Source organism: Anser cygnoides, chromosome Z (genome assembly GCF_040182565.1).
Source record: "Anser cygnoides isolate HZ-2024a breed goose chromosome Z, Taihu_goose_T2T_genome, whole genome shotgun sequence".
Taxonomy (NCBI): Eukaryota; Metazoa; Chordata; class Aves; order Anseriformes; family Anatidae; genus Anser; species Anser cygnoides.
The window spans coordinates 56,252,374-56,260,356 of record NC_089912.1 but is presented as its reverse complement, the minus strand read 5'-3'; the positions used below and the strand labels follow the sequence as shown (position 1 = coordinate 56,260,356).

General features: G+C 39.2%; 1 pseudogene; it reads left to right on the top strand.

The window, feature by feature from the left end:
- Positions 1-370: 370 nt before the first annotated feature.
- LOC106037290 (glutamate--cysteine ligase regulatory subunit pseudogene) lies at positions 371-2,248 on the top strand (annotated as a pseudogene).
- Positions 2,249-7,983: the final 5,735 nt, after the last annotated feature.

The window sequence follows — 7,983 nt, the reverse complement described above, 5'->3', positions numbered from 1 at the left end:
GAATGGTTTGAGTTGGGAGGGACATTAAAGACCATCTAGTTCCAACTCCCCTACTATGGGCAGGGACACCTTCCAATAGACCAGGCTGCCCGAAGTCCCATCCAACCTGGCCTTGAACACTTCCAGGGATGGGGCATCCACAAACTCTCTAGCCAGCCTTTCCAGTACCTCATCACCTTCATAGTGAAGAATTTCTTCATCTTATATCTAACCTAAATCTTGCCTCTTTTAGTTTAAAACCATTACCCCTTGTCCTATTACTACATTCCCTTGTAAAAAGTATCTTCCCAGCTTTTCTGTAGGCCACTTTTAAGTACTGGAAGACCACAATAAGTTCTTCCTGGAGCTTTCTCTTCTCCAGGCTAAACAACCTCAACTTTCTCAGCCTTCCTTTATAGAAGAGGTGCTCCAGCCCTCTGATCATCCTCATGGCCCTCCTCTGGACTCACTCTAACAGGTCCATGTCTTTCTTATGTTGGGAGCCCCAGAATTCCAGCTGGAGTCTTGTGAGTGTGAGGAAGATAGAAGAATCACCTCCCTCAACATGCTAGCTACACTTCTTTTGATGCAGCCCAGGATACAATTCATTTTCTGGGCTGCAAGCACACATTGCTGGCTCATATTCAGGTTTTCATCCACCAATACTCCCAAGTCCTTTTCCGAAGGGCTGGCCTCAATCCTCTCATTGCCCAGCCTGTGTTCATGTTTGGGATTGCCCCAAGTCAGATGCAGGACCTTGAACGTAGTCTTGTTGAAGTGAATGAAGTTTGCATGGGCCCACCTCTGGGTGGACCTATGTTCAGGTCCCTCTGGATGACATCTTTCCCTCCAGCATGTCAACTACACCACTCAGCCAGGTGTCATCAACAAACTTGCTGAGGGTGCACTCAAATCCACCGTCCATGTTGCTAACAAACTTAAATAACATTGGTCCCAGTACAGACCTCTGAGGAGCATCACTCATTACTGGTATCTGCCTGGACACTGAGACATTGAGAACAACTCTTTGAATATGACCATCTGCATTCAGAAATCACTAACTGAATGGAGCTCAAAGATAGGACAAGATCTGAATCAGGAAATAGTGGAGGTTCCAGAATGTACTGTAGCTCAAGCTGTAGAAAAAATGAATCCTGAAGAAAGGGATGAGTTGAAAGTATCAGCAAAACTTTTCATCATTGGATCAAACTCTTCATCAGTCAGAGATGCAGTTGATAGGGCACGTTCAGCCCTTGGGGTTGCTCAGTTAGATTCAGTCATTATTGCCCCACCTCCTATTGAAGGTGGAACTAGCCTCTCAGAGTATTTGCAACCTTCTTGGCAAGAACTTGAAAGTCTGGTTCAAAATAAAAAGATTGTTACCATACATACCTCTGACCTTGATAAAACGCTGTTAGAACAGCTGTATGTGTGGGCACAGGTGAAACCAAGTAGTAATCAGGTGAACCTAGCTTCCTGTTGTGTGATGCCGCTTGATCTGACAGCACTTGCAAGACAGGTTGACATACAGTTGCTAACTGAAATAATGACCCAAAAGAATTACTTTGTGAAGCAAGTTTCCAAGAAGTTCTTTGGGAAAGCATCGAGAACATCAAAGCGCAGAAATAGATTCCTTTATGAATTCTCCAATATTCAGTCATTGTTAAAAGTAGAGGAATTATCAAGTCCAAAGGCCATATCATGCAAGCTAAAAGAAATGCCTCTTAAAACACTCTCATCCTTTTTGCTCTTCTTTGAAATGGCCTACTGTTTTAATTTCTTGGGGATGGGGGAACATTGTTTTTTTGTTTTGTTTTGTTTTGTTTTGTTTTTTCCCTAGAGAGACTTTTACAATATTTATAACAAAGACCAAAAGTTGTAATCATTCAGTGTGATGTTAGCAGGAGCATCTGCAGTGCTCTAACACTATTTTTCTTTCTTAACCTATTAACCAGTGCATTATAGAAGGACTCTAGTATGCCCAGCTCAGATACAAGTGTCTGCACTAGTTAAATGAATCTCATAAAATGACTCAACAGAAATCCAGCAGGTTCTTTGGATGTACTAAGCTACTTCTTATGTGAACATAAGGATCATATCACTGAACATTTATGTTCTGCAGCGTGAAAAACTATATAATGAAGACCAGCCTACTTTATGTGTTGCCTTTTCTGCTGTAGGTAGATTAAGGCAGGGGCATCTCCTCTTTATTATGCCCAGAAACTTGAGGTTTTGATGGTACAGATATCTTGTATTCACTCATGCTAACTTATCTAATAATCAATTAAACAAATGTGAATTTTGTTTTATAAGTGACACTGGATCAGTGGATTCCTTAAAATCTGCAGTACCCACTGAACCAGATACATGGATGACAGTGAATTTATCTTTGCATTAATACATTCAGTTCACAAATTTCCTGCATGTTTGTTTAGTCTCAAGCATATTCAATGCTATTCCCAGACTGATATATGAATTATTGCAAAAATGTTTAGGCAGTGTCATGCTTTATGAACCAGACCCCTGGGCTGTTCAGCATGGGTTAAACCAAGGACAGACTGTTTTTCATGGCAAAGATATTAAGGTATCTATTATGAACCTCTGACCATCAAATTACTCACTGTTTGTCATACCATTTTTAATTTACGTGGTGCAAGGGGCTTAAATGTCAGCATCTCTGTTATAACTTAGACTCCAGTGTCTTTAATTAATGCTTCATGTTCATGTTATGGTTATTTAGAATTTGCTGAAACCCCAAGAGTCATAAATTTCTTTTACAGGTCTTTGTGGTATGAACTTTAACAAAACAGCTGTAAAGAGGTAATAGGAATGAACAGTACATCACATAAAGCAGAGCAAAGAAGGAGAAAAGGTGGGAATAAACTCCAAACAGATTGCAAGGTTTCATCTTTTCTCGGCTAGGGTTTGTGATTTTTCTGTTTGTTAGTTTCTTCAGAAGCAGAGAGGTGGAGGGTTAGTGGGAAATAAATTGTGCATAAAATTCTTCACATAAGTTTGTTTCTTATTCACACAGGGATTAAATTCATATATCTTATAAACATACAGCTAACTAAATCTTAAAGGAGTCAATCTACTTGCATTCAATGCTCTTATTTTATTACCTGATGTGCTTGATGAATGTCTGAATTCTTTGAATTGGTCATGCAATCAGTTGTATGAACATGGCCATACAACTATGAAGAACAAGATGATGGTGAGAACAGGGAAATTCACTCCATTAGCTTTCATCTGTGTTTGTGGAGGCACATTGCAGGGCTAGAATAAACACTGGACTCTGAAAAAGTCAATGAAGCAATATCAATGGTAGAAGAGGATGTCCTTGTCTTCAAAATATGGTCCCCCTGGGTAAACAACTTAGGTAATGACCTTCCAACTCTTAGTTGTTCAGATCACATCCTGTCCTTCTGAATGACAATTGCTAATAAACAAAAGTTTTAAGTGGGAATTTGTAGTCAGGAATAAGATACACATTTAAAGTACAGGAAGCTATAAATGGACTCAAGAATATAACAGATGTTATGAACCATGTATCTAGAAGAAACTAGAAAAAGCTACAGTATGGTTAAGAAATATCACAAGTGTAACAGGTTGGAATTCGGTCTTGATATATTATCATATCAACAAGGAAAGTGCTTTTTCTTAAAAATAAGTTAGAAGAAATGTGAAATAATGGCAGAGCTATTTGAGGTCCAGTGTTTGATTATTAAGGCTATTTGAGAAACATGAGAAATGCTATGCAAGTTTTCTGCTAACATAGAAAAAAGAGATGGAATTGTATTTGTTCAGAAGTGCAGGACTGGTGTCTTGCACCAGACTACCAAAGTGGCTCCAAAGAATCCTGTGGTTCAATAACCTGGACAGACTCAATGTGTGTGTGTGGACTCGGTGATCTTAGAGGTCTCTTCCAACCTAGATGATTCTGTGATTCTGTGTGTGTGTGTGTATGCATATGCACACACGTCTGTTCATACGGAAGATAAGAAGGAAGAAGACAGGAATAAACTGTGATACACATTTGTCAAAATTGTATATGTGCTTTTAAAAGCTGAGTTGTCTTAAGAAAAAGAGAGATCAAGAAATGCTGTGCTACTTCAAGCTAACCTGCCTTGATAAAATCTTGTGGGATGGGGGCTGAAATAAGAGCACATACTGAACAAAAGATAGTTATTTTGGCTGTACACAATCATAAATCACTGCAATTGTGATTTCTCAGCATCTTCAAGACTACCCAGAATATACAGAAGTCATTTGAAGAACACCCAGCAGTGCTCTCCTCCTACCAGCTCTGTCCATCCTGGGCTCTCATCTCAAGGACTGAGAAACAATCCATAACTTTGTCCTACTTTGCGTGTTTAACTGCAAATGCAGATGCATGCAAAACATTACAGGTGCATAAATAGGGCCTCATGTGGCTATTCTGTTTAAATTATAACAAATGTTTAATTGAAATGATGCAATTTAGTATAATAAAACACAGGAAAAAAAATAAATCTGTGACTTCATGAGTTGTTCTACAGAGAAGTGCCAGAAATGAGTTCAGGAGGAGACTTATTTCTCCCTCCCAACAGACCTGGGAAACAACTGATAGTCTGCATTGCAGTTTTGGCCTAGATTTGATACTGTACTCTGACTAGGTGAACAAGCTCAGAGGCTGTTAAATCCAAATCAAGATACATGCACACCTTACTTTCATATACTCTGAGACTATCTGCACCAGTTATGCACCCCAAAGTACTGTACTACTGAAAGGAATTGCTTGCTAGGTCTTGGTGCCTCTCACCTGAGGTGCATATTTCCTGTTTGTGTATTGCACACTGAAGGTTTAATGTCTCCAGTTGCTGAAACTGGTACAAGTTCCATTGCAGCAGCTGGGACTACCATTGTCTGTAGCCATGGTCCAACTAGGAAGGTTTCCCTCCTCACTTGGATCTACTCAGAGCAGCAGATATGTGGAGAAGTGGAGTTAGAGGTTGGATCAGAGAACAAATCATGCTGTATGGCCTTGTCTTATCTGGAAGGGAGCCTCCTACCTCCCACATGTGAAGTTGGGGAGGAATAGTGTTACTACCAGGAAAAGTGTTAGTTGCTGCTCCCCATATTGAACTATAAGCAACTTTGTTAGCCACTTAATGCTCGGAATAGAGAAGAAGCTTTGGGGAGATCAGCCTCTGGTTTCAAGTAGAAAGACTGAACATCCAGAAGTTCAGAGATCAGGTTCATAAGATTTTCTCCCAGCTGAGAAGGCACATCAGAGATTTTCAATATATTGTCAATGGGAGATATGTAACATTTTTCTTGGATGTCTTTAGTGTATAGTACAGACTCAGATCTGAGTCAAATACACAGTATAGACATAGCATAATGTAGCTCATATTTGTGAAGATGAAATGTAATCCTTGTTTCATAAAATCTACGTAATTGATGTTTTTTTCATGAATTTTAGGGTACAGTTTTAATGAAGGAGAGTTCTTCCTCCCTCAGGTACAAGTACCCACATCATGTGTACTCTCAAAGTAGATATTTTACTGTCCTTGTAATAGAAGAGTCCTACCTGAACACTGAAAAAGAACAGAGAGAGAACACATTGTGTCTTTGTGGAAGGATAAGCAGACCAGAAATACATTCGATACGGTTCTGATATTGCTTGAAGGCAGAAAAAAAAAATAAATTGTTGGGGATAGGCCTCAGCTTTTGTTCATCAAATGCTGTGTGCATAGTTTCACTCACTCCAGTGTAGCACCTCACTGGTGTAAATCAATGTAAAATTATTCATAAAACTAAACATTACATCTCTGCTAACTATTAACCACACCACTGAAGTCAACGTAGTTGCCCTAGTGTAAGGTAATTTTGCACTTAATCGTTTAAAACTGCACTAGAATTTTTTTAGATGTGGCAATACTGGGATTTGTCACTAGCTCTGATACATTTACTGTAAAGATCCTCATCTTCTTCGTATCATCAGTCACTTCTTAGAGGTCTTGAGAAATCTTTGTAGATCTCTAGCTCAAATAATGCAAATATCCTACTGTGAATGATTTCTTTTGTCATCTATACAATAACCAAATGTTTAGTTTGAGTGAAAGACAAGAACTATCCATTCATCTCTCCCTTTCTTCTAGTCAACTGCAAAAACATCTAATTTCCCTTCTGTTGACTTTCCTGCCAACAGCTTCCACTTACTTCCCATTTCCCCACAGTCAGTCCAACAAAACCAGGTTTTTCCCATTAGCCACGTTTCTTTGTGCAAACTGAAAACTCCCTCCAGACTTCAGGAGGTGGAGAGCCCATCCATGAACAATTTTGAGCAAACTGTGAAGGGCTGGAATGTCACCTATAGAGCCAGCTAGACATTCGTAAGTGCACTTGGTCAGTAGTAGGGCTCACTGCCTGGTGAAACTTTGTGGAGTGGCAGAACAGAGAAATGAGGAACACTAAATGAAGGGAACAGCTGGTAAATAAAGGTGGGGGGGAGAATCTGCTGATAAAATACAGGTAAATACCCTCCCCTCCCTCCCCCCACCCAAACTGAAATCCCAGTCTTGGTGTAAGAGGTGGATATGGGAAAAAAATATATGTATATATTAATAATATTACGTTTCTCTTCAGAATACTTAGTACTAAAAGCATTTCCAGGGATTGCTACCATGCCTCAAGGGACTGCAAATGCCTTCTGTTATCATTCCCATCCATTGAAATGTACATTAGACACTATAGGGAGAAAACTGGGGCAAGGTACAAATGGAACAAAACAAAGCTTGGCCTACCAAGACTCACTTTTTTGGGGGTGTTGGGGTTTTTCAAAGGAATGATGTGTCCCTAAAACAAGCCAGTTTTCTCTCCCTAGATGCACCACATGCGCACATGCACACACACACAAAGACTTCTGCTTTCATTGTAGGCATCCACTTTCTGAATAACCATTTCTGTAAGTAAACAAGCTGCTCTGACTGCAGCATAAAATGAGCTTAATAACAACTGAGATCAAAATGAGCCAAGATAGTAGGGGAGAATAGTGGGGGATCAGTCCTAAGACTGTTTGCCCCTGAAGGGAGAATTATTATTATGACCTTGTACCACCGAGCGGGCATGTGCTCCTAGCTGGATCAAATGTAGGCCTTGGCAAAGCTCTGTGCCTGGGAACGTGGTTCAGTATCTAGTTTTTAACGCTACTGGAAGTGTTGCTATGGGCACTGAGGCACAGGAGCCAAATACAGGGGAAGGGAAATAATGAAAAATGCTGATTAGGAGCTCAGAGAAAGGAATAGAACATTTGTGCTCAACAATAAAATGTAATGCTCTGTTAATCTGTTTCTTGGCTGTCTGTACTCCATAGGCTTTTTAATATACTTTTTGTATATTACTATATAGGTTATTTAATACACTTTTACTCTATGGGATATTTAATATCCTCCTTTATTCCCTGTTTAGCTGCCTATATATACCCTTCTCAAAAACCTAGTCTTTTCAAATGCATTTTAATTGAGACTAGTGTGCACTCATGCTCTAGGAAATATAAAAGCAAACTCCCATGCTGGCTGCTTGAGAGAACAGATATTAATTAGCACTCTTAGATACACTACAGACAGAAAAAAAAAAATGTTTTCTTCCATTAGAGTTTCTTTTACATTACCCTCTCCCCTCCCCAGTATCCTTAACCTTTTTCCCATAAGTGAATGATAGGTTATACTTACGATTTATTCTCCATAACGATTCCCCAACTAGTGTCAAGTTTGTTTTAAAACTTTCAATTTTCTACCACTTCCTCTTTAGTTCTCTTTAGTTGATTGTGATATTTGGACATAATTTCTCTCCCCCAGGATTTTTGACGCTGTAAAAAAAAAGTTGATGTAAGAAAATTGCTGAAGCTACAGTTGTTTAGATGTCCAAAGAACAGAGGACTCTCTTGGAATTTAATATAATCCTTTTAACCAGAAGTAGCATACACTTTTACAACATACTTATGTAATATTTTTTTTTCCT